This window comes from Hypanus sabinus, chromosome 6, assembly GCF_030144855.1.
Source record: "Hypanus sabinus isolate sHypSab1 chromosome 6, sHypSab1.hap1, whole genome shotgun sequence".
Taxonomy (NCBI): Eukaryota; Metazoa; Chordata; class Chondrichthyes; order Myliobatiformes; family Dasyatidae; genus Hypanus; species Hypanus sabinus.
The window spans coordinates 163,324,329-163,352,109 of NC_082711.1; positions in this window are offsets into that span (position 1 = coordinate 163,324,329).

Consider the following 27,781-nt stretch of genomic DNA (forward strand, 5'->3'; position numbering starts at 1 on the left):
TGATGAAACTAGCAGAGTGCGTCAGCACCTCGAAGCAAGGGACTAGAACTAGGGAACGTAGCCTCAAGATTTGGGGGAGTAGATTTAGGACATGAGGAGGAACTGCTTCTCCCAGAGAATGGTAAATCTGTGGAATTCTTTGCCCAATGAAGCAGCGGAGGTTACCTCAGTAAATATATTTAAGACAAGGTCGTACAGATTTTTGCATAGTAAGAGAATTAAATGTTATGGGGGAAGGCAGGTAGGTGGAGATGAGTCCATGGTCAGATCAGCCGTGAGTAGTGGAGCAGACTTGATGGGCCGGATGACTACTCCTGCTCCTGTTTTTTATGTTCTTATGGAGCATTGGCTTGGGAGAAGGTGCTGAAGTTGGATTGCCACACTGGTAATCAATCTGAAAGGCAGTGTAGCTGGTTCTTCTTCACAGTTTTGAGGTGCAGTAGTCCTCATGTAGGGGACTCAACAGATTCTGCAGATGCTGGAAATCCAGAGCAACACACACAAAACGTTGGACGTACTCAGCAGTTCAGGAAGCATCTTTGGAGGGGAATAACAGTTAATGTTTCAGGCCAAGACCCGAGACTGAGGAAAACTCCTTCGGGGTTGGCATACTTCGAAGAGGCTTTGCAGTGGAGCAGCAAAGTGAAGAAACGGAATCCTGATCCTTCATTTCCCTCCACAGATGCTTCCTGACCTGCTGAGCTCCCATACACATTGCTCATGATTTCCAGCAACTTCTTGCATACTAACAAGTTTATGATCACAGAAAATCAAATAAATTATTCATGGTAGATGCACCACAACTGAAAAGTTGGACAGAAATCTAAACACAGAAAGTTTAAGTAAAATTTTAAAGGTTATTTTCCATTTGCACAAAGTATTTCAATAATTTTCTAATGTCTCAGTTGCAATGTAAATTTCTCAGTGATGGCTCAATTACAAAGGGAGGGGGAAGACTCCAGAATGAAAAGGTGGGGGGAGGGGAAGGAGGCTAGCTGGAGGGTGGCAGGTGAAGCCAGATGGGTGGGAAAAGTAAAGGGTTGGAGAAGAAGGCATCTGATAGAGGAGGAGAGTGGACCATCGGAGAAGGAGAAGGAGGAGGGAACCCAGGGGAAGGTGAGAGAGGTAAGAGGCCAGAGTGTGGAATAGAAAAAGAGAGGAGGGGGAGGGAATATTTTTTTTACCGGAAAGAGAAATCAATATTCATGCCATCAGGATGGAGACTACCCAGACAGAATATAAGGTGTTGCTCCTCCACCCTGAGGGTGGCCTCATCATGGGTCAATGACTGGCATGTCGGAATGGGAATGGGGGTAGTCCCTCCGGGAAATTCCACTTTTGTCGGAGGGAGCGGAGGTGCCTGACAAAGTGGTCCCCCGATTTCATGACGGGTCTCACCATTGCAGAGGGGGTTCATCGGGAGCACCGGACACCATAGGTGACTGCAACAGGTTCGCAGGTGAATTGTTGCCTCGTCTGGAAGGACCGTTTGGGGCCCTGAATGGAGGCAAGGGAGGAGGTGAAGGGGCAGCCGTACCACTTCAACCACTTGCAGGGATAAGAACTGGGTAACGATATTAGTAGAAATGAACAAGGAAATCACAGAGAGAGTGATCCCTGTGGAAAATGGAGGTTGGGGGGGGTGAAAGTTAAAGATGTGTTTGGTGGTAGGATCCCTTTGGAGATGGGGGAAGTTGCGGAGAATCATGTATTGGGTGTGGAGGTTCATGGGGTAGTAGGTAAGGGCAAGAGGAGTTCTATCACCATTAAACTGTGGGAAGATGGTGTAAGCACAGATGTCCAGGAAACAGAGGTGATACGGGTGAGGGCAGCATTGTTCTACTGATCTAATGATACCTAATCCCTCCCGCATGCACTGGGTCCATCGTCCTCCATTCTTTGCAGATTCATGTGCCTATCTTAAGAACCTCTTAAATGCCTCTGTCATATCTGCCTCCACCACCGACACTGGCCACACATTCCAGCCACCCACCACTCTCAGCGTTTAAAGAACTTGCCAGAATAGCTCCTTTGAGCTTTTCCCTCTCATCTTAAATACACTTTGATCCTAGGAAAAAAGATTCCAGCTGTGCCTGCCGTAATCTTATGAACTATCAGGCCTCCCCTCAGCCTCCTCTGGAGAAAACAACCATTGTTTGTCCAACCTCTCCTTCTAGCACGCACCCGCTAATCCAGGCATCCTCCGGGTAAAGCTCTTCTGTACCCTCTCCAAGGCCTCCACATCCTTCCTATAATGGGGCAAGCAGAACTGAATGCAGTACTCCAGATGTGGCCCAACCAGAGCTTCATAAAGCTACAGCAGAACTTCCTGACTCTTAAACTCAACGTCTTTGCTAACAAGGACAAGCATGGCATTGGCCTTCATCCCCACACTGCCGATTTGTACAGTCAATTTCAGGGAGCTATAGTTGTGGCAGCTGAGGGTGTCAGATAGAATTTAATGTGGACAAGTGTGAGGTGTTACACTTTGGGAGGACGAACCAGGATAGGACTTACAAGGTGAACAGTAGGGCATTGAGGAGTGGGGTAGAACAGAGGGAGTTGGATATACAGATCCGTGATACCTTGATAGTGGCATCACAAATAGATAGAGCCCTGGCACACCGGCCTTTATAAATCAGCAATACAAGAGTTGAGATGTTATGTTGAAGCTGTATGAGGTGTTGATACAGCTTAGTTTTGGGTGTTTTGTGCCGTTTAGGTCATCTCCCTGCAGGAGAGACGCCGGTGGAATGGGGGGAGTGCAGAGAAGATTTGCAGGGATGTTGCTGGGAGTTGGGGACCTGGGTTCTGGGGAGGGGTTGAATGGGTTGGGACCTTGAACCCTGGTATATAGAGAATGAGGGACATTTGATGGAGGTGTTCAGAATTGTGAGGTATATAGTTAGGGTAGATTGAGAGGACTAGAATATAAAGGCAAGAATGTAATGCTGAGGCTTTATAAGCATTGGTCAGACCACACGTGAAGTTCCGTGGCAGTTTTGGGCTTCTTTATCTAAGTGCTGGCATTGGAGAGGGTCCAAAGGAGGATCATGAAAATGATCCCAGGAATGGAAAGGTTAACCTATGAGGAGTCTTTGATGGCTCTGGGCCTGTTCTTGCTGAAGTTCAGAAGAATGAGGGGGGATCTCATTGAAACTTATTGACCATTGGAAGGCCTAGATAGAGTGGAGGTGGAGAGGATGTCTCCTGTAGTGGGGGAGTCTAGGACCAGAGAGCACAGCCTCAGAATAGAAGGATGTTCCTTTAGAACAGAGATGAGGAAGAATTTGTTTAGCCAATGATTCGGTGGAATTCATTGTTGCCGATGGTTATGGAGGTCAAGTCAATGGGTTAAAGTAGAAGTATATAAACTTTTGATTATTAATGGCATCAATGTTCAAAAGGAGAAGGCAGGAAAGTGAGGTTGAGAGGGATAATGATGATGGAATGGTGGAGGAGACTAGATAGGCTGAACAGACTAATTTTGCTGCTAAGTCTTATGGTCCAATGGACAGAAGGGGTTGTTGAGCCTGGAATTTGTTTTAATGGGTATATGTTTACACTTTATTTTGATGTGTTTCAGGCTGATGCTTCATGTCCCCCTTTTAAATTTAGAAAAAGAAGTAACATTAAGATTTGCAACACATCATTTCTCAAGTGATCTCCTACCACCTTCCCATAGGACCTCAAGGACCATTTGATCAGAAAGGCCTTTCTTCCTGCCCTCCCAATTTGAGCTTGTGCTGACACTCTCCACCTTTGCAACAAAACAACATAAAGAAATTAAATTAAATAAAGAACAGCTTTATTAATCACATGTACATAGAAACGTGCAGCAAAATGCATAGCTTGTGTCAGGTCAAATCAGTGAGGAAGGAGTTAGGCAGCCCACAAGTGTTGTCAATGCCTCTGGCGCTAACACAGCATGCCCACTGCTCACTAATGCCATCTTTGGATTGTGGGAAGAAACCAGAGCACCTGGAGGAGGCCCATATGGTCGGGGGGAGGGGGGGGGAAGTGTACAAACTCCTTACAGATAGCCTTCACCACACTGGTTATATTTTTCTACCCATTCCATCAATAGACTCGATCATTCTCTCCACTATAAAAGCTGACATTTTTCTTCTAAGCCTTCAGTTCCAGACAGAATTTGTTCCTATTACTAACACATAGTAGTACTTTCTGGCAGCCGCCTCAGTGACAGAGGTTCCCACCCACCAGTATATGGTCAGACATTCTTCCACTGCTATAGTTTGGAATGACACACAGTAGCTACCCCTGGTGTCCTCTCTATTTACCCCATCTCAATGGGTATGCCAGCCATATTTCCTCAGTGCTACACATCCTCTTTATTGCTAGATTCCTCCTTCTTCTGTGCTGTTCACTCCAAGTGCAGGAGATTCAGAATGCCGTATACTGTACATGGGATGTCTGCTCTCTGGAATTTTAGCTGGCATTGCACAATGCCATGAATCAGGCCCATTAGTAACTGGATTAGATCAGAACAAGATATCTGCCAAGAATGAAATGTTCCACCTTCAAACCCAAATGTCTTCATTGCTTGGAACTCACAGAAGATCTGAGCTAGCATTCAGGAAGAGGCCTCAGCATTAAGTGAGCCGGATGAGGGAGAAATTGACACACTGATCTTCCAACCAGAAAAATCCTCAACCACGAATGTCTTTTAATTTGGGCGGAAATCACTCTTTCTCCCACGGCTCAAAGGCAAAAGCACTTCTTATGAATCTTAGCATTACTGTAAACATGAGATCCTGCAGACGCTGGAAATTTAGAGTACCACACGCAAAATGCTGGAGGAACTCAGCAGGTCAGACAGCATCTGTGAAGAAGAATCAACAATTAATGTTTATCAGGGTCCTGGCCGGAAATGTTGACTGTTTATTCACCTCCGTATATCCTGGCTGACCTGCTGAGTTCCTCCAGCACTCTGTGTGTACGTTAAAAACTATTACTGATCAGGTCTGCTCTAGGTCTTGAGAACCTGAGTTATAGAGAAGGGTTGAATAGGTTAGGACTTTATTCCCTGGAGCGTAGGAGAACGAGGGGTGATTTAATCAAGGTATGCAAAATTATGAGGGATACAGATATGATCAACGCAAGCAGGCATTTTCCATTGAAGTTGGGTAAGACTAGAACTAGAGGTCATAAGTGAAAGGTGAAACACATAAGAGGAATCAAAGGGGAACTTCACTCAGAGGGCAGTCTGAGAGTGGAATAAGCTGCCAGCAGAAGAGGTGGATGCAGATTCAATTTCAACATTTAAGAGTTCTGATAGATCTATGGATGGGAGGGCCATGGAGGGCTATTGTCTGGGTGTGGGTCAATGGGACTAGGAAGGTCAACGGTTTGGCACAGACTAGATGGGCCAAAGGGCCTATTTCTGTGCTGTAGCACTCTATAACGTAGGATTGGTGTAATTGGTGGTTAATGGTTGGCACAGACAAGGTGGGCTGAAGGTCCTGTTTCTGTGCTGTATCTCTCCATGTCTCCTCAACATTAGGACTAACATCATGTTTATCTTTTGGTTCCAGAGATGAGCAGGAAACATGCAGCATTACTCAAGTATTGCTTAACATCGTTACATTTGCAAATCACCAGTGGCAGACGGCAACGGATATGACCTAGTGGTGTTGATGGGAGTCGGACCACAGTATTACTCTCTTCAGCTTTACAGAGAAGGACACAGATCTCCAAACTCTGGAAGAGACACTGGGGGAAAGTATTGGCACTGGGACACAATTGATGCAGAAGCTCAGACTTTCCACACACGATGAGGATACAGTAGCAGCATTAGTCATGAATAAGGTGACACAATGGTTAAGAAAGACGACTGGTGTCAAATATTGGTCTGGAAGCAAGAGAGCATATCCAACTAATTTTTGGATTGTAAGACCAAGAATGTTAACAGATGAATAGTAAGTGCTCTATGACTCTAGGCTTTGGAGTGAGTTGGCAAATCTCAGCAGACAGTTCAAGTGGAACGGTTCGAGCGATCTTTATCCAAGAAGGAGGATGTAAAATTTAACTTTTTTTCCATTTGGACAGCAGTGGCTTCACTCCAACTGCCAATCACTGATTTTCCTGTCTGTAAATATAGAGACAAGCATTCCTTGTGACGAAAGACAGGTCCACGTGATCACGGTTTAGCTAGGGCATCTGAGGGCTCACCTCCTTTTTCAGGGGAAATAGACGATTACCAGTGTTGGATTCATTGAGAACAGGAGAAGGGACTGTGGGGGGGAAGGGAACTCAGCAGGGTAGATGAATTAAAAAGGGTGGGGTAGTGAGTCTTTAAATGGTAGTTTACTTATTTCTTACAGGGAAACCACTCCCTGGTATTCCATCAACAAGCAGCTCACTTGTTCACAGATTCAGGTGGAGATTTATAAATCGGGCCATAGTTTGAAGCATTTCCTATTAGATTCAGCGGGGTGTCAATGCCACACACACACACACACACACACACACACACACAGCTATTGGCAATGTGGGAGTACATTTGATAGATGTAGCAAGCCTAATAAAGCACAGCTGACCTTGGCAAAGCCAGCACCTTGACATTGAAGCTGGCCCTACAAGAGAGCGGAACAGGCCACCACACCACCTCCCAATGTGTAAATAAAGACGTGATACCATTTAGTCCACAATTGGGCAATCTCAAAAGCCACATTCACCACATTATTACAACATCGGGCATGTTGCAACATGCATGTTTGCCTCAGCTGCTTCCTGAAAGACAGTAGCTCCCACTGCTGGTCAGTGTAGATGCCATAAGTGTACGCTGAACCCGAATCAGGTTTCAAGTTTATTGTCATTCAACCTTACACATGCACACTGACAAATGAGACAACACCTCTCCTGATCAAGGTGCACCACACACACACACACACACACACACACACACACACACACACACACACACACACACACACACACACACACACACACACACACACACACACACACACACACACACACACACACAGTAATATTGCCACAAATAAATTAACAAAAATAAAGTGCATATATGATGTAAGTTAAAAAGTAAGCAGTAGAATTTCAACATTTAGAAGTTTGGATAAGTACGTGGATGGGAGGAGAATGGCAGGCAATGGTTCAGGTGCAGGTTGATAGGATTAGGCAGAATAATTCACACAAAATGCTGGAGGAACTCAGCAGGTTAGGCAGCACCTCTAAGTATGAGGAAACAGTTGACGTTTAAGGATGAGACCCTCTTTCAGGATTCTCCAGTCCTGAAGAAGGGTCTCAGCCCAAAACGTCAACTGTTTGTTCATATTATAGATGCTGCCTGACCTGCTGAGTTCAAGGATAAAGGGGAAGCCTTTTAGGACTGAAATGAGGAAAAACTTCTTCACACAGAGAGTGGTGATTCTGTGGAATTCTCTGCCACGGGAAACAGTTGAGGCTGGTTCATTGGCTATATTTAAGAGTAAGTTAGATATGGCCCTTGTGGTTAAAGAGATCAGGGGGTATGGCGAGAAAGCAGGTACAGGGTTTTGAGTTGGATGATCAGCCATGATCATACTGAATGGCGGTGCAGGCTCGAAGGGCTGAATGGCCTACTCCTGCACCTATTTTCTATGTTTCTATGTTTCCTCCAGCGTTTTGTGTGTGTTGATTTGGATTTCCAGCATCTGCAGACTTTGTGTTTATAATAGGCAGAATAATAGTTTGCCACATACTAGATGGGCTGAAGGGCCTCTGTGCTCTGAGGGAAACAGAGGGGGAACTGTTCCAATTTTTCACCATCCGGAAATCAGAACCATTGAGCTCTGATTCCAACTTTATATATAGGTCCCTTGTTCGGGAGAATTTTCTCACGAGTCAGCCTCTTAAGCACTTTAAACAACTCGATGACCTCACCTCTTTGACAAACAAGATACAAGACTAGTCTTTCACCCTGCCCACAGTGTTCTCTTTTAGCCTTGATTTTATTTGATGAAGCTAGATTCAATCTCTCGATGTCTGAATCTACTCAAAATGCAATCAACTGGGAACCTTACACTACCAGTAACCAATTTGCGCTCGAGACAACTTATGTTTAAGGACAACACTTTCTATTCAGGTGATTAAAAAAATATATACTTGCCTATTAGTTGTATGATTTCTGTGTGTGTGGCTCCAATCTCTCAGCTCCAACACATTTCCTTGTCTCTTACAACTAAGTTAGATCCGAGTATTTTAACCTCAATTTCCAATGTTGAATCTTAAATGTTAAGTATTGTCCACTCATTTAGCCTATGGAGTGTCATGATAAAGTATGGCTTATAAATTTGTGGGCTTCCCTTGTTCACAGTTCACATCCACTTGCTCACATCGATACTGCCCATTGTACCAGCCAATTTTCGAAAATCAATCGAATCTAAGACAAAGCAACGCACAAAAAAAAAATAATGCTGGAGGGACTCAACAGGCCGGGTAACATATATGGAAAACAGTCGATGTTTCGGGCCGATATCCTTCATCGGAGCTGGAAGGAAAGAAATCTCCTAGCATTTTGAGCGTGTTGCTTTGGATTTCCGGCATCTGCAGATTTTCTCGTGTTTGCGAATTTCAGCCAAACCTTTAGCAACGCTGCCACCAGGTGCTGAAGATAAGAAGTGCACATTACATAACAGAAATCCCAGTCTGCCTTAAAGTGTCGGAAAATATGGTGACTAATATTTACATTAGAGTTGTAAATCTCAAAGGGAGTCATTTTCTTTCAGAAAGTAAAAGGTGAGATCCAGAAATGAGACAAAAGATAATGGATGAGGAAAAAAGATAATGGATGAGGAAACCAAGTACAAACTGCAGCTCACGCAAAGTGCTGGAGGATCTAGCAGCATCTATGTAAATAAATAAAGTCAAAGAAGAGGCTGATAAGAAAGTTTTTTCCCGCTTCGTTTCCAGGCCTGATGAAGCGTCTTGGCCCGAAATGTCTACTCTTTACTCATTTCCGTAGATGGTTGGCTGACCGGCTGAGATCCTCCAGAAGCTTGTGAGAATCTTGTGTTATAGGTTACAGCTGCTGGAAATCTGAAACAAAAGCTGAAAGCACTGGAAAAACCCATCAGGTCAAGCTGCATTGACAGCAAGACAAGCAGAGACAATATTTCAAATCAAAGAACATTAGTCAATACTGAAAAGCAGACTATTGCAAAGCTATAGGGAGTGTGGAGGAAGTGTTGTCTCTATTGTGTAAAACTGGGATGAGTATTCACCCAACCTGATCATTTTATTAGGCTACCCTGGTTTTGCCCTGACCGAGACATCCCCCTCCCCCACCCTCCCTGTAGCTTCCGTCCCACCAGCTCTGACTGAAACATTGACTGTGTTCTCATCCCACAATTGCAGCCTTACCAACTACTTCCAGCAGCTTGTGGTTTTGTTGTAGTTAACCTATCAGATTATTCTAGAAAAGAAGCTCCGGAATTCTCTCCCTGCTACACAAGCGAGACGGCAGAAGAACCCAAGTGTCGAAAATGGGCTCGGAGGCAGAGTCAGGAGACACTCTTGACATAGCAAGCATGGAATCAGTATCCAGGAGCAATACTAGACTTAGAACAGGCAGTCCTAAGAACCATGAAACAAGGTAACTCACACCAGAGTCAACCAACAAACTGGCACCTCCTTGTTGTGATCACAGGGTTTTTATCCTGCACTTGCAGATGGAAAGCAGGTGTGTGTAGTTAGTGGAACCTGGGAATGACTGGAAACTAAACGAGGGGATTGAGGCTCAATTTCTGAAGTAAGTAGCCAGGTGGGGGATCACCAGAAGGGACCATGACACTCCCTCAGCGAATTATTGAGGTCTGATGATGGGAACTGGCAGAGAAGAGGAGATAAGGCCTGGGAAGACCAGCCATGAAGATATCGAATGGCGGGGCAGGCTTGTGAGGATGGGTAGCCTTTCTCCTGCTCTTTGCATTTGATTTATTTACAGATACTGCACGGTAACAGGTCTTTCTGTCCACCAAATCTGCACCACCAATTACATCCATGTGATCAATGAACCTACTAACCAGTATGTTTCTGGAGGGTGGGAGGAAACTGCAGCACACTGAGGAAACCCACGTGGTCATAGGGGAATGTACAAAATTCTTACAGACAACACCGGAATTGAAACCTGGCTGCTTGTCCTGTAATAGTATTACACTGTTATGGATTATTCTAGAATCATGGCATTATGAATAGCATAATTAAGGATTAACTAAAAAGAGAACCAGTCTTCAGAAAATAAACAGCAAACATGAGAAAGTCTGCAGCGACACACACAAAATGCTGGAGGAACTCAGCAGGTCGGGCAGCATCTATGGAGGGGAATAAACAGTCGACGTCTTGGGCTGAGACCCTTCTGCAGGACTGAGAAGGAAGGGGGTAGATGCCAGAATCAAAAGGTGGGAGGAAGGGAAGGAGGCTAGCTGGAAGGTGATGGGTGAAGCCAGGTTAGTGGGAAAGGTCAAGGGCTGGAGCAGAAGGACTCCGAGAGGGGAGGAGAGTGGACAATAGGAGAAAGGGAAGGAGGAGGAGACCCTGGAAGAAGCATTAGGCAGGTGAGAAGGGGTAAAAGCTCAGAGTGGGGGATAGAGGAAAGGGAGGGGGGTAAAGTTTGTTTCCCAGAAGGAGGAATCAATATTCATGCCACCAGATTGGAGGCTACCCAGACAGAATATAAGGTGTTGCTCCTGCAACCTAAGAGGAAGCTATGGACCGACTCAGAATGGGAATGGGAATCAGAAATAAAACCTGCTCACAGTTTAACTTCCAACTGATACTCTGTGGCTAGTGAAACCAATCACCGGGTGTGGAACATTTTCTGATCCACTCCCATTGAAACCACAGAGGGGGAGATACAGATGAAGGTTCCTGCTATTAGCACATTGTTAACAGTGTGCTCCTGCTACTTTGTGCACAGTTTTCTTTTGTTACTGTGGTGAACTACATATACCTGTCTGGACACGCCCCCCCCAGCTGACTGCTCCTGTGGCTCCTCCCACAGACCCTGGTATAAAGGTGATTGGGGCCAGAGCCCTGCCCTCAGTCTCCAGGATGTAGTGTGGTGGTCAATTGCTGCTTGTTCTTTCTTCCAGTCAATAAAAGCCGATATCTCACCTCACGTCTCCGAGAGTTATTGATGGTGCATCAGGTACTTAGCCTTCTGCTTTTGTGTATATTCATGGCGTTATCCTTCAACACTGTAGCAAAAGCAATAGATTTTGGGGGGGCATAAAGCTTCTAGAACAGAAGCCAGTATTGAATATTCAAATCCTATACTCCATCTGGGTAGCCTCCAATTTGATGGCATGAATATCGATTTCTCCTTCCAGTAAACAAACTTCACCCCCCCTCCCTTCCTCTATTCCCCATTATGACCCTTGATTGCTTCTCAGTTGCCCATGACTTCCCCTTGGGCCCTCACCCCCTTCCCTTTCTCCTATGGTCTGCTAGCTGGGAAGTGCTGCCATCGTAAACGTGTAATTCTGCAAATTAATCTGACTGTATTCAAACTGCTAAAATAGGAGATTATAGCAATTGAAACTGTATTTAATTATTCACTGTTCTGGTGAAGAAACATAAAACATCATGGCACATGAGTGAAATTCTCCGGTAATCTCCTGGACTCTCTCTCTCTCTCCTGCAGGTCACTGTATGAATAAAGACCTCCACATTCCCCACTTACAGCTTCCATCTGGCTCAGGTTTAGCCAGCGATATCACTAGCTGCTATCTTACGTTGTCTTGTGTAAAGGTTAGCGACTCTCAGTATATTTACATGACCCCCGCCCCCCCCCCCCTTGCTATCCCACACCGAACAGAAGCCGTGGGCTTGCTTTGAGAAATGTAAGCAGCTGGTCACTTCGTTCAGCGTCGGACACTCAGTTACAGAGTTATGGGAGGCATTGCTGTTGAGCTGAGGTTCGGTCATCCCTCCAATCTGACTCCAATCAGTGCATGCAAGCACTCCGGCAGGAACACTGGCTGATATTTCATCCCATCAACACAGACCACTGAGGCCAGTCACCGTTCAGGGAGCTCGACACAGATCAGCAACTTCTCTTCCTTCGCTCCACCAGTTCCCACTTCCTAATTTAATCAAAAGCAGGTTAAATGTCAGATGTCGATACATCGCTCATTAATATTGGTTACGAAATAGTCTCAGCTGCGGGCAGCTCACATTTCCCTCAGATCTTCTGTAAGGTGAAACTTCAGCCGGAGTGCGGGACATGCTGCAAACACTCTCTGACTAATGCTGTACATCTGCCTGCTCCAACAACGCCCACACAAACTCAGCACTGCTCAGAACAGGTTGATTTAGCATCAACCCACCACCCTAGACAGTTCTTCCCTTCATCAACTCTGTCCTGTGCCCTTAGACTGCAGAAACATGCCTAGACCTCATAAGACCTCTTTTTCAGTTTTACATCTTTTCTATTCTGTGTTTTTGCCCATTCTTTCTTGTTGCCATTTGAGCGATTTAATTTGGCGCAGTGTGGGGCGGGTGTTGGGGTTTGATGCTCTTGCAGTTCACTTGGTTTCTTTTTCTGCACGTTGAGGGGGTGGTTTGATGCGCTTGCTGCCACTGTACAATTTAAATTTGGTGCAATTTCTAATATTATTTTTGTGTGGGAGGGTGGGGTTTGATGTTTTTCTGTGAATGACTTCTATGGTTTTCTTTGTTTCATGGCTAACTGAAGAAGACAAATCTCAGAGTTGTATACTGCACACATACTTCGATAATAAATGAGCCTCTGAACCTTTTAAGACATTGGAGCAGAATTGGGCCCTTCAGCTCATCGAGTGCCATTTTCATCATGGTTGAGTTATTATTCCTTTCAACCTTATTCTCCACGTAACTTTTGATACCCTTATCAATTAAGAACCTATCAACATCCACTTTAAATATAACCAATAACTTGGCCTCCACAGCCAAATGTGGCAATGAATTCCACAGATTAACACCCTCTGGCTGAAGAAATCCCTTCTCTGTTCTAAAGGGATGTCCTGTTCTGAATCTGTGCCCTCTGGTCCTGGACTCCCTCACTATAGGACACATCCATTCAACATTTTATCTCTGGCCCTTTCAATATTTGACAGGTTTCAGTGAGGTCCCCCCTCATTCTTCTAAACTCCAGCAAGTACAGGCCCAGAGTCATCAAATGCTCCTCAACCGTTAATCCGTGCATTCCCAGGATCATTCTCGTGAGCCTCCTCTGGATCCTCTCCAAATCCAGCAAATCCTTTCACAGAGAGGGGCCCAAAACTGCTCACAATAGATAGTGCAAGTGTGGCATCTTCCAAGCTTGTAATGTTTATCACTGAGAAGAGGGGCCCAGTTGCATGCGAATACCACCACCCATAATATCCTGTCCAAGTTATGAATAGGTATCAACTGGCCTTCCTTCATCACCACTGGGTTTGAGTTTTAACTTTATTTTATTGGAGACAGAGCTCAGTAACAGGCCTTCCAGCCCCGTGTCCTGTATTATTATTACATTATTGTCACCAAACAATTGATACTAGAGCATACAATCATCAAAGCGATATTTGATTCTGCGCTTCGTGCTCCCTGGAGTACAAATCAATAGCAAATATAATAAAAATTTAAATTATAAATCATAAATTTAAAAAATAGAAAAGGGACAGTAAGGTAGTGCAAGTGAGGTCCGGATATTTGGAAGGTATGGCCCAGATCCGGGTCAGGATCCGTTCACAATTGGAAAGAAGCTGTTCCCAAATCTGGCCATACGAATCTTCAAGCTCCTGAACCTTCTCCCGGAGGGAAGAGGGACAAAAAGTGTGTTGGCTGGGTGGGTCATGTCGTTGATTATCCTGACAACACTGCTCCGACAGCGTGCGGTGTAAGATACCACCCAATTACCCCTGTACATTGATCTATTTCTGGGCCGACACTTGGTAGGCGCTGTTCAGTTGCCAGATCATCTTCGATATCCTTTGAAAACAACTGCTGGCGACAGAGGAGTCCATTTGATTTTCTCCCTGTCTTTTTGGGGAAACTCTAGTCTCTCAGCATAAACCAATTCAAATTTGGGTAGATATAGAGCTAAATTCCACCCACATATCCGTGACCTTGGGGAAGATAAACTCAAACAGATTTCCCTTCCTTTTCTTCTTATAGATTTAACCAGTTTTGCATGATTTATACTTTTCATTTTTATTCTTAGCAAGGGATCACCTGTTGCAGGCATTAAGTCCATTTTTACACGCTAAATACTTTCGATCGCATTTCTCAAGTTGATTCCTTCGTACAGCAACTGCAATTTCAAAGACCAAACCAGTTTACTGATGATTACTGTCCTCTGCAAATCACTAATCCAGATTTGTTCTTTTTTAATAACAAAAGCAGAAACTAGTGGAAACACTCAGCAGGTCATGCAATATCGCTGGAAAGAGAAACAGGGTTAACCTTTTAGAATAGGTCTTTATTCTTTGGAGCGTAGAAGGTTGAGGGGGGACTTGATAGAAGTATTTAAAATTATGAGGGGCACAGATAGAGTTGACGTGGGTAGGCTTGAGAGTAGGGGAGATTCAAGCAAGAGGACATGAGTTGAGAGTTAGGGGGCAAAAGTTTAGGGGTAACACGAGGGGGAACTTCTTTACTCAGAGAGTGGTAGCTGTGTGGAACGAGCTTCCAGTAGAAGTGGTAGAGGCAGATTCAGTATTGTCACTTAAAGTAAAATTGGATAGGTATATGGACAGGAAAGGAATGGAGGGTTATGGGCTGAGTGCAGGTCGTTGGGACTAGGTGAGAGTAAGCGTTTGGCATGGACTAGAAGGGCTGAGATGGCCTGTTTCCGTGCTGTAATTGTTATATGTTATATGGTTATATGGCTTGTGGGCTGTATGCCAGAACTGGGTAGGCCTTGCTACCAATAGTGTATTCATTTGCAACACACACAAAATGCTGGAGGAACTTAGCAGGTCAGGCAGCATCAATGGAAATAGGTACGAGTTGAATTTTCGTGCTGAGACCTTTCATCAGCACATTTGCCTCATCCTGCCAAAGGCATCTCAGCTTCTGCCAAAACTCCTTCAACTCCATGAAATGTTCGCTTGTTGAAACTAGTCCATTTCCAGCCAACATACTGGAGCAGGGTTGTGAGCTCTCTGGGTAAGCTTTCAGGAAACCTACTGCTCTAATACACTCCTTTATCAGCAGTCAGATGAGAAGTCTGGATAAGGGAGACCCGGTTTAAGGCAGATAACCTGCGTCAGCACTACTGGGAAAATGATTTTCAAGCAGCTTTCTCGAAACAAATTGAATTGCAAAAAATTGTCCATTGTACTGGTAGAGAAAGTAAGTTTTAGTCACTTAAGTACTGGAAAATGTACTCAGATTCTGACAGATAAAGCAAGCAGCCTCTCACACACTACTGTGCATCCTAGGGTAGTATATGGCGATAATAATCCACTTTGAACTTTGATGCCTTTAATCTTGTTAGTGATGGGCTGCAATGATCTGATAAATTAGTATTTAGTACACAATCTAGCCTGGGGATCACTCACAACAAAAACCACATAAAAATGTGAACTTTTGAAATGTATTAAGACAGATAAGTACAAGAGATTCTGCAGTTACTGGAAACACAAAGCAACACACACAACACGCTGGAGGAACTCAAAAGGCCTGGCAGTGTCTATGAAAATTAACAAACAGTTGATGTTTTGAGCTGAGGTCCTTCATCAGGACAGAGATAGGTAAGTCCCCAGGGCCAGATGGGATATACATAAGTTACTATGGAACACAAAGGAAAAGGTGGCTCTTCCTTTGGCAATGATTATTGCGTCCTTGCTGGCCATAGGACTGACAACCCTTTGCGTCATCTCCAAACCTACTAATCTACCCTTCCACCAACTCATCCACATCATTTATAAAAATCACAAAGTGTTCAGTTCTCATCGCCTTATTATAAGAAGGGTGTGGAATCTTTAGAGAGGGTGCAGAGGAGATTTACCAAGATGTTGCCTGGACTAGGGGGCATGTCTTTTGAGAATAGGGTGAGTGAACTAGAGCTTTACTCTTTTGAGCAAAGGAGGATGAACGATGATTTGATAGAGGTCTTCAAAGTAATGAGGCATAAACCAAGTGGACAGAAATGAGGCAGCATAATTTTAAGATGATTGGAGGAAAGTAGAAGAGGGTTTTCAGAAGGAGGTTTTTTCATACAGAGTGTGTGGAATGTGTGAAATGCCCTGCTAGAGTCAGATATATTAGGGACAATTAAGAAACTCTTAGATAGCCACATGAATGATAGACAAGTGGACAGTTACGTAGGAGGGAAGGGTTAGATTAATTTATTTATCTACCTATCTATTTATTTATTTAGTAATTCAGTGCAGAGCCAGCCCTTCCAGCCCTTTGAGCTATGCCACCCAACAACCCTTGACAATCTCAAATAACCCTCACCTAATCATGGGACAATTTACAATGACCATTAAACCTAGCCAGTATGCCTTCGGACTGTGGGAGGAAACCAGAGCATCTGGGGAGGAGGTACAGATTCCTTACAGACGGCACTGGCATTGACCTCTGAACTCTGGAAAGCACTGAGCTACAATAAAGTCACCCTAACTGCTGTGCTATCATGGCACCCTGATCTTAGCGTAGGTTAAGAGGTTGGCACAATATCATGGGTCAAACGGCCTGCACTGTGTTGTCATGTTCCATGTTCTATTTTCTATCTTTTCAAATGCTAAGCAACATTAGAAGAAAGTCAAGGAAGTGAGAGTGGCTGGTAAATTGCGTTTTCTTCATGACAGCACGCAAGCCACGATCCTAACCAACGGCTCTCAATACAGACATGGGACAAAGCTACGTCGATGCCCAGATCACTCCCGCCTTGGTGGTTTAGCTGTGAATTTAGTTTCAAGCTTTCAGGCTGCCCCCCCCTCCCCACCCCCCGTCGGTGCTGCTCTCAGATGTCCGCTGCTCTCCCCAGTGCCAGTGTCCAGCTGCACGAGCGCATGATAAGGATTTCTGCGAGCTTGTTTGTGCCGAAATGTGGCTCTAGGGCAACATTCCATGCACCATCAATCTACAAGCCATGACAGTCAGGGACTTGGCTATATATTTTCTGCGTGCCTATATATTTTTCTGCTATCGTAATTAGATGCGTAATGTGTGCCTTGTGCTATGCACTACTGTTGGTACTGTGTTTTGCACCTTGGCCCCGGAGGAACGCTGTTTTGTTTGGCTGTTTGTGTATGGTTGCTTGACAATTAAACTGGAACATGACTTACTATGAGAGACTGAGCCTCAGAATTATTGTCGAAAAATCTACCAGGCTGCTCCTTCCAACAACGAAGACCCTGGAAACCATGGGCCATGCCCCCCACTTTAATAACCAAGTCTCATCAAAAGCAGGCATCAATGATATAAAAAGATTCACCATCGCCTTCAATGGGTCAACACAGCCTTTGGCCAACTGAAAGAATAGAGTATTTGAAGATACTCAAAGCTTCAACTTGATTTGAATATTGTGTGTAGTTCTGGTCACCCACCTGCAGGAAAGACATCAATAAAATTGAAAGAGTACAGAGAAAATGTACAAGGATATCGAGAAGACTTGAGGACCTCAGATATAGGGAAAGTTAAAAAGGTTAGGACTTTATTCCCTGGTGTGTAGGATTATGAGGGGAGATTTGACAGAAGTATACAAAATTATGAAGGATATAGATAGGGTAAGTGCAGACAGGTTTCTTTTCCACTGAGGATGGGTCAGACTAGAATGAAAAGTTATAGGTTAAAGGTGAAATATTTGAGGGAGAACTTCTTCACTCAGAGGGTGGTGAGAGTGTGGAATGAGCTGCCAGTGGAAGTGGTGAATGGGGTTTGATTTCAACATTTAAGAGAAGTTTGGGTAAGTACACGGATGGGAGGGATATGGAGGGCTATGGTCTAGGTGTGGGTCACTGGGTCTAGGCAGAATAATAGTTCAGTGCAGACTAGATGAGACAAAGGGACTGTTTATATGCTCTATGACTGACACTAGGCTCCGGAACAGATGTTATTCTGAGCTACATCATGGGAAGAGGTTACCCACAGATGGCAGAGAAGATCAAATGATCGAAAACTGCTTAAACCCATGCAACATCACCACTTAGTCAGAGAAATCCTTGGTCCATAAACACTCAAACAGGAGAAGCAACATTCAGCGTCCAAACCGTGAACCGGGAGCAGACAAAAGCCCCGCATAAAGGAAAACACACAAAATGCTGGAGAAACTCAGCAGGTCAGGCACTTTATTAGGTACACCTGTACATTAACGTAAATACCTAATCAGCCAATCATGTGGCAGCAACTCAATGAATAAAAGCATGCAGACATGGTCAAGAGGTTCAGATGTTAATCAGATCAAACATCAGAATGGGGAAGAAACGCGATATAAGTGACTTTGACCGTGGAATGATTGTGCCAGATGGGGTGGTTTGAGTATCTTACAAAGTACTGATCTCAAATGTGGAATTAACACAAGTGGAGGAAAAGATTTGGGGAAAAAAAAAGGTAATTTGAAGTAAATAAGTACACAGGAATTGGATCATTACGTTTATGGGTAGGAGAAAACATGAATGTGTTAAGATACAAACACCTACGATGGAATTTACATAGGGTTACACACATTATTTTGGACAAGAAAGAAATGGACAAGATGAGATACACAGAAATTATTATTACTAATTTTTTAACAATAATCATTATTTAGTTTAATAGTGTGGAATTACAATTGCACTTAAATATCTGTTTAAGTGCCTAATTATTTTTCTTTTAATACCATCTCAGTGTGTACTTGTGAATGTATAAATATACATAGATTTACACATATATAAAAATTGGAAAAGGCTTTATATGTAAAAACATTTATGTAATACTTATGAATACCTTATCCAAATAAAAATCAAATTAAAAGAAAGAAACTACTGATCTCCTGAGATTTTCATGCACAACAGTCTCCGGAGTTTATAGAGGATGGTACAAAAAACAAAAAGAAAAAAAATGAGTGGCAGCTCCGTGGGCGAAAATACCTTGTTAATGAGGGAGGTCAGAGGAGAACGGCCAGACTGGTTCAAGCTGACAGGAAGGTGACAGTAACTCAAATGACCACACGTTACAACAGTGGTGTGCAGAAGAGCATCTCTGAATGCACAATGTGTCGAACCTTCAATTGGATGGGCTACAGCAGCAGTTGACTAGAAAGATACTCAGTGGCCACTTTATTGGGGCCTAATAAAGTGGCCACTGAGTGTATAAATGCAGTTTTAAAATTTGGTAACAGGCTCACCACTTCATTGTGAACAGCAGGCCTGCGATATGCTTTTTCCACTCCTGAGGTCCCTCTCTCATATGATATCAGGCAATGGTGAGGAAACGTGAACAATACCTGTCTGACAGAGCTTTGTGCTATTGAATATTTTTCTTTTGTTTGAGCTGCAAAGGTAAGAGGCTTGAATGGCGATTTCTTCATTAATTCATGATGGGAAAGTTTCGGGAATACTTTTTAACTGACTGCTAAGAGGTACTAGCAATCTCTCACACACAAAATGCTGGAGGATCTCAGCAGGCCAGGCAACATCCATGAAGAAGAATAAACAGTCAATGTTTTGGGCCGAAACCCTTCATTAGGACTCACGAGTTCCTTTAGCATTTTGCACGTGTTGCTTTGGATTTCCAGCATCTGCAGATTTTCTTGTTTTTGTGAACAATGCCCATGGCTGGTTTAGGAGGAGCACTGCAGATAACAAAAATCTTACTGGGGGAAGAATGACTAAAGAAGCATCAATGACAGGATCTTTCTCACCTGTAAATTCTTATCCACTTTCTTCAGTGTTTCCAGAGGATCAGAGAATGGCAAATGAGTGACAATTAATCAGGGTAGGATTAATGTAATGAAAAGACTACTTAATGCTCAGTTCAGACACAGTAGGCCAGTAAGTCTGTTCCTATATTATATCTCTCTACCACTCTTTTCTGTTCTTTTAACTGTCACTTTTTCTGCACCCTCTCCAGGTCTTCACATCTTGACCATGGTGACCAGACACCAGACTGCAGAGGCTAAATCAGTGTTCACCATTTGGAGAAGTTCAGCAACCAAGGGTCATTCCACTTCACTTCAGAGATGGTAAGTCTTTTAAGAACTTTGGTTATTATTCATCTGGATGAACGGTAGCATGTATCTGTAAAGTGCAAATCATGTTTAACCTAGATGCCTAACACAGATGAAGAGGATAATGCAGTCAATGAGGTGTATATGACACAGAACAGCTTGGACAGATGCCACATAATAGTTTATCAGCCAAACTCCTCCTATGGCACTTGCCTTAAGAGGGACGATGACATTATGGAAGTAGCTAACTTGCAGAGCATAAGACATAGGAGCAAAATTAGGCCATTTGGCCCTTCTAGTCTGCTCTGCCATTCTAGCAAGGTTGATTTGTTACCCCTCTCAACTGCATACTCTTTCCTTCTACCTGTAACCTTTGATGCTCTTTCTAATCAAGAACTTGTCAACCTCTGCTTTAAATATACATTAGTCTGCGGCAATGAATTCCACAGATTCACCACCCTGACTAAAGAACTTTTTCCTCATCTCTGTTCAAAAGGTTTGCCCTTCTATTCTAAGGCTGTACCTTCTGCTCCTAGACTCCCCTACTATAGGAAACATTGTCTCCACGCGATCGACTGTGATGAATGGTTTTCTGGGCTGAAGGAAGATCAGCAACAGCATTTCTCAGGAATCAGTATTGGTCGGTGTGATCTCAATTACTGATGTAGATGAGCCTCAAGTGACAATTTCTAAATTTGCAGAGGACACAAAACTTGGCAGTGTCGGGAACTGTGACAGGCTTCAGTGAATATTGGCTGCGAAATATGAGGTGATGCATTTTGACTGGAAGAATAAGGAGAGGCAATAAAGAATAATCCACACAATTCCAAAAGAGGCAGAAAAGAAGAGCGACCCGGGGGTATGTGTCCCCGTCAATAAAAGTGGAAGGGCATATTGAGAAATATTTAAGAAGCCATGCACAGTGCTGGGCTGTATCAACCGACAGATTGGAGGATCTCTATGAAACATCGATTTGGCCTCAGTATTTCCAGTTATCATGTTATAGGCAAGATGTGAAGACTTTAGAGAGAGTATAGAAAAGATTACAGTTGTAAGTACAGAAAAAGGAATTGAGAGATGGAGAGTGACAGCGAGACACATCATGGGAACAGATTCATTGGCCCATTGTGTCTGCGCTGGCCATTAGGTAGTCTTTTCATTACATTTAATCCTATCCTGATCAATTTTATTCTCCCTACGTTCTCCTCAATTCCTTTCAGATTCTACCACTCACTTACACTAAGGGTGATTTACAAAGGCCAATTAACTCATCAAGCTAATGCACACAAAATGCTGGAGGAAGTCAGCAGGCCAGGCTGAGTTATTCTGGAAAAGAATTAACAGTTGACACTTTGGGCCAAAGACCCTCCATCCGGATGGCTTGAGATGTCAGCTGTACTCTTTTCCATAGATGCTGCCTGGCCTGCTCAGTTCCTCCAGCATTTTGTGTGTATTACTTTGATTTCCAGCATCTGTAGAATTTCTCTTGTTTGTGACCCATCGACCTGAATGCTTTAGGGATCAGGGAAGGAGGTGGGGGCTGGAGCCCCCAGAGGAAATCTACATGATCACCCATAAACATCATGCAGCCTTGAACTTGGATCTCTGAAGCCAAGAGGCTCAGCAGGCAGAGCTGAAGGAAAATTTGGTGGATGGATGGATAGAAATAGAAAGAGGATTTGGACAGTGTGGATGGAGGGGGACTATTCCCTTTGGTAGAGGGCTAACATACTAGAGATCAGAGGGGTGGCATGGTAGTGTAATGCTTAGCACAACACTTTAAAGTACAGGTGATGTGGGCTCAATCCCCCACACTGCCTGCAAGGAGGTTGTATGCTCTCCCCATGGCTGTGTGGGTTTCCTCCAGGTGCTCCGGTTTCCTCTCACACTCCAAAGATATACTGGCTGGTAAGTTAATTGGTCATTGTAACTTGTTCTGTGATTAAACGAGCATTAAATTGGGGGATTTCTGGGCAGTGTGACTGGAAGTAACTCAATAAAATAAAATTACAATTAAATAAAGATGAAGAGAATTAAGAGTGACTTGAGGAATTTCTTTGTTGGAATCTCTAGTGAACTACCTGCAGAAGTGGTGGAGGCAGGTTCCAAGGTGGACTTCAAGAAGCATTAACATTGTGGAGTATAATTTGGAAGCTGATGGAGGAAATGCTGGAGGTGAGTGGAACATTTGAGATGTTCTGGTCAAGAACTATGTGGACATAGTGGGCTGAACTGCCTCATTCAGAGCTCTAACCATTAAAATGATTTCATGAAAACATTAGCGTGGCTCACCTTTGGATTCACAACATTGGCACAACTCCAAAGTGCTCTCAGTACAAACATCTCACTGCATTTACCCACAGCCCCTATCACCTTGAATGGAGCACAGTAAGTACAGATCTATGCAGTGAACAAACCTCTGGTGTAACTTGTTTCCTTTTCCTCTGCCCTCTGCCCAGGAATTGATATTTCTTGGATGCAGGAGAGGAGAAAAGATCCAAAACATTTCACCTTTTATACTCATCAGAACCAATAAGCAAGCTTTAAACACAGAAGGTAACTACTTGTCCTAGGTGATGGGGGTCCTTAAAGATGGTTGCCACCTTTTTGAGGGAAATTAATGCACTATTTGTTACCTTGGATGTTTGAATGCCATGTTACCATGAATGACTGGAACTTGTTTTCTCTCAATGAATGGCAAATGAAATGGTTGTAGTTCTAAAGTAATCAGTGGAGTTTAGAAGTGGAGACAGACTTTTGTTTTCCATTTATACTTTACTGCTGTTTAGTTCCTCAAAACCACAATGCAAGCTTTCAGATGCAGCAGGCTGAGAATGCAGAGATGGGAGCTATCACATTTCAACCTCATTTGAAAAAAGAAGATTTCTGGCTTTCATAGCACTGGATGTTGCATAGTTGAACTTGACAAAGTGAACAAATGAATTAGTCATTTAGCAACTGACTTGCACTTCATCCTGTCTGTTGCTGCATTTGGTTTGCGTGGTGTGGTCTCCTTTGTTCTGGCAAGACCACATCATGAGAGGCCCTCTTTGCAGACATTCCACGTCCAGAGCATCGGGGTGACCTTCAGCTTCCTGTTCCCTGCGACTTTAACTCTTCATCCCCCTTGCACCCCGACCTTTCTGTGATTCACATTACCCTAAGTGTCATATACGATTCAGGAGCAGAACCTCATCTTCTGTCCGGGCACGTTGCAACCTTCTGACTGAAATGAGTTATCAGTGTGCCTCGATCCTCTTCAGTTGGTATTGGTTTATTATTGTCACATGTACCAAAAAACAGGGAAAAGCTTTGCCTTGCGTTCTGCTCTTACGTATCAAATCATCACACAGTGCAGTGAGCTAGAATGAGCTAAACCAGCCACAATGCAGTGAGCTAGAATGGGCTAAACCAGCCACAGTGCAGAATAACATGTTAAAGCCACTGAAAAGGTGCAGTGCAGGTAAATGGTAAAGGACAAGATCATAACGAGGTGGATTGTGAGGTAATGAGTCCATCTTCTCGTACAACAGGTCTGTTCAAGGGTCTGATAAAGTGGGATAGAAATTTGAAGTTTTCGTACCCGCTGCCCAATACGACAGGCAAGGAAAGAGAATTTACAGGATGAGTGGGGTCATTGATGATGCTGCCTGCTCTACTGAGGCAGCGAAAAGAGCAAAGTCCATTGGGGAGGCTGGTTCCTGTGACGTGTTGAGCTGTGTCCATAGCTCTCTTCAGTTTCTTGTAGTCTCATGCAGAGCAGTTTCCATAGCAAGCCATCATGCATCCAGATAGAATGTTCTTTATGTTTTATATTACTTATGGACTTGTGTGTGTGTGTGTGTGTGTGTGCGCGAGCCTGTCTGAAATCAGCAAGCAAGTTCACTGATTTATTGTGATAGCATTATTACCCTTTTTAAACTCAAGATTGACTGTTGTGGTAGACAGTTGACAACAACTGGACAACATCTTTATGTTTGTATGAATTGAGATCAATTTGTAAACCAAATGTGAAACATCTTAATTTTTTAGGGGGGTTGAGAGGGTGAACAGCTTTAAGTTCTTCGGCATCCACATCACCGAGGACCTCACGTGGTCTGTACACACCAGCTGTGTGGTGAAAAAGGCACAACAGCACCTCTTTCACCTCAGACGGCTGAGGAAGTTCGGTATGGGCCCCATACCAAATCCTAGGAACTTTCTACAGGGACACAACTGAGAGCATCCTGACTGGCCCCATCACTGCCTGGAATGGGAAGTGTACCTCCTTTAATTGCAGGATTCTGTAGAGAGTGGTGCGGACAGCCCAGCACATCTGTAGTTGTGAACTTCCCATGATTCAGGATATTTACAAAGACAGGTGTGATAAAAGGGTCTGAAGGACCATTGGGGACCCGAGTCACCCCAACCATAATCTGTTCCAGCTGCTACCATCTGGGAAATGGTACCACAGCATAAAAGCCAGGACCAACAGGCTCCAGGACAGCTTCTTCCATCAGGCCATCAGATTGATTAACTCACGCTGATTTGAGTGTATTTCTATGTTACATTGACTATTCTATTTATTATAAATTACTATGATTACATATTGCACACTTAGACGGAGACGTAACGTAAAGATTTTTACTCCTCATGTATGTGAAGGATGTAAGAAATAAGAAATAAAGTCCAAGTCAATTTTGCAAAATGCTAAACTACTGATTTGAATTCCCATACAAATGCACAACTAGTTACCATATGCAGAGTTGGTACCATCAGGGAGGAGGTACAGGACTCTGCAAACACACACTCAACATTTTAGGAACAGCCTCTTCCCCTTCATCATCAGATTTCTAAATGGACATGAACTGAGCCATGAACGATATCTCACTATTTTTGCACAAGTTAGTTCATTTAATTTTTATAATACAAGAGATTCTGGTTAATTGAGCCATCGGTTAATGCCCTTTCTCCCCTGGCCCACCTCTCCCGACCCTGTTTTACATTTGGGACAACTCTTAAAGAACAAAAACTAATCAAGAAAATAGCCGGGCTCTCCTTCATTTATTTGGCACACTATGCCGCTTAGCTGGGGCATGAGACTGTTGCCGAACAAGCATCAGTCATGTGCGCTTGTGCGGCTGTGAGACACAACACCTTGTTTTGAGCAAACGCCTTTGAAATAGCATCAGTTGTGTGTGTTTGTGTTGAGAGAGGAGCATTTCTTTATCACTGGTATTTGGTGAGAGATAAGAAGTAGGACAATTCAAAACTGTTTTGCTCAATGTGGTTTCAAGCATTCAAGCTTGGAGATGCCAGTAACAGCCAGGAGTGAAAATGAAACAATTTCACTACTTCAACAAGTTAGAAACTATTGGAAGTTCAATGGTGTTGACAACCATCTTGAATGTTACAACGAAAATGAAGATTTGGAGGATGTAATTGTCAATAGCACTGTATGAAAGCAGTCCATTACCAGCACTAGGTCTCAGCACTGATTTTGTTCATTTACAGTTACAAGAACATGACATGAATGTATTCCTCTATCAATAAATACTTAATGTAAATATATTGTTACTCGATTTGTCTTTTTTATACCTTTTGAACTATTTTCATAAAATTTGGATAATTGGGCCAAAATGCACTGCTTTTGATTTGTCCCAATTAACCAGAATCCGCTGTCTTTGTTATTGTAACTTATAGTGATTTTTTATTATGCGTTGTATCACAAATGAACTAATTTCATTACATGTGTTAGTGATATTAAATCTGATTCTGATTCATAAACTATTTGTCTGTGGGCATTTTTGTGAATGTATTTCTGCCATGACCAATCTGAACAAAATGCTTGTAAATTGTACTCAGTTCTTTGGGGGATTAGATTAGTATTTAATTTTATATGCTAAGAAATATGGTTAAATTATCAAAATGTCTAATGGAAAATTGTACTCCAATCTGTTAATGTGTTGGAATGTTTTTACTTAATGAACTTCAACATTTCAGCTCAATTGCATACTTAAAATAAATGGCTTGCCAAAGATTGTTAGAACCTAGCCACTTGTAACTACAAATATTTATCCCAAACTCCTAAAGTCAAGTCAGAATACTAAAAAAAGAGAAGAGTTACCGACCATTCATCTGAAGAGAAACAAACTATCCACAGAAACAACTGATCAGGAATGGCAGCAGGCACCTTCTTATCTTAGAAGAAATGTCATTCCTCACTGATGCACCATCAAGAACTCTCGGAGATGGGAGGCAAACGATAGGCTTTTATTAACTGCAAGAGACCACCACACAACATCCTGGAGACTGAGGGAGGAGCAGTGCCTCCAATCGCCTTTATACAGGGGTCTGTGGGAGGAGCCATAGGAGCAGTCAGCAGAGGGGCGTGTCCAGACAGGTATATGTAGTTCACCACACTCACTAATCCTGTCTTTTGGTCATCTTGTAACTCATAAGAGCCTCTTAAAGTCTAACCCTATGTCCCTGTCGTGAGAGGTGGAAATGGGCAACAGTGCTCTGGTGAAGCTGTGTAGGTAAATCCCCTGTGGATGCAATGTATTGCAGAAGAGTTAATGGATTCCAAGCATACTTCAGAGGACAACAGAGATCATCGATGGTCTATGCTTCACTCTGAGCTAAGGACCCAAGTAAGTAAGTAAATAGTTCATAACAATGCAATTAATTATCTGCTGGAAATACATTTACAATAAATGTAGCAGCCTTAAATTGCATAATAGCACTTCTAAGGCCACTCATTCAACAGACCAACCTTTTTTATGCCATGTACACCTACACTAACCCAGGGCCTATGGACTCCAGTTTGGGAACTCCTGGCATAGAGTGAGTGTCTAGAAAATATAAAATAGTGAAGGAAAAAATGCTTTGGCACCCAAGACAAATGAACATTAGCAACTTGTGTAGCTGTACTGCTAGCAAATCGACAACACAATGAATGGTGACTAAATGCACAATGGAACAGTTAAGAAATTACATCCAAAAAGAAATTTCTGCGCACAAGAATCTTAAGCTATTCTTTAGAAAACAGTTACCAATTCTGCTGCAAGCCTAAGGAAATCCCTTTCATAAACAAGTATCTGAACCAAATGTAACTTCAGAAAATACGATGTTGACATCCATTATCAGATTAATAAAACTCCGCATATTCTTGTCATTTTTACTGTATAAGGGAATAGTTTGAAAAGGTTGCTCATATTACACAGTCCATCTGGAATACAGAGTACAATAATGTTATTTGACTGTTGTAGTTAAGTATTTCCAGCTATTGCTATGTCGATTATGAGGTCAAACAGAAGGTTATATTGAGGCCTACATTCAAGGAGAAATGGAGTTGTGCCTACTGATGGGTAAACTTAATAATGATCAACATGGGAACAGTCTGACAGCATGTAGAAAAACAGAGCCAAGTGTCCCAAACAATGTTCTTTATTTAAAGAAATAATTACTTTCTTTAAATAGAATCTGTTGTAATTGGTGAAGAGTCAGAAACAGGGAAGGTCCCAGAAGTATGACGCTGCAGTTGTCTCAACAGTACTGTAATACATCAAAGGAAAGCAACTTCTATGGAACAGAGAAATTACATCATAATAAATAATGTTACATACGCAACTTTATAATATATGTTGTCTGTCT